Below are 880 nucleotides of genomic sequence, written 5' to 3' on the forward strand. Positions count from 1 at the left end.
TTTGGAACGAAGACCCTCGACGGACCGTTGTGCCTATGACGGTTCGTCATACTTGCCGTCGGGGGTAATGAAGAGAGCAGCAGAAGAAATTGCACAAGTATGGGACGACGGAGTCCATGACGGTCCGTCGTGACCATGACGATCCGTCGCGTGGCCCGTCGACCCAGTAAGTATTTATCAAAAATAATTCTACTGCTCAAACAGACTAAATGGGTTGTTACATGTAACACGGGACCTGGGATCACGAGTGACCCCAAGATGATCTTGTGTCTGACGTATATCAAACATGATGAAAAATAACTAAGTAAATCATGTACTATGCGGACGATAAAAACAATGGATATCTAAAATGGGGGAAAATCTAACTAGTCTGAAAATATAAAATATAATGAGAGATTAGTGATGAATGAAACAACACTTAACAACTTGAGGTGAAACTACTACTATGTATGAAAAAACCTCTAGCTGAATTGAGTTGGTGGGATATGCCCTCAAGTAACTCTAACAAGACTGAAAACTAGAAATAAAGACGAAAAATTAAAACATGCCTATTGTCCTGAAATATGAGGACTCACCACGGAAGTTGCTGAATTCGACTGAAAATTGAACTAAGTGTAATCAGAATACTGAGTGTCTGGACCTATATATATATATATATATATATATATATATATATATATATAAACTGAACAAAGTATATAAACTGAACAATGCATCATTGAGAATTTGATATAATATGAACAAACACATAAATATGTACTGATCAAGTATAACTGAAAAATGAATGGGATGCAATGTCCAAGTACTAATCATGAAGATAATATGTTGAACTATATAGTGAAGTAACTTTTAAGAACTTGGTCAATGCACTAAGGGTTTG

The sequence above is a fragment of the Solanum pennellii genome, chromosome 11 (assembly GCF_001406875.1).
Source record: "Solanum pennellii chromosome 11, SPENNV200".
NCBI classification, from domain to species: Eukaryota; Viridiplantae; Streptophyta; class Magnoliopsida; order Solanales; family Solanaceae; genus Solanum; species Solanum pennellii.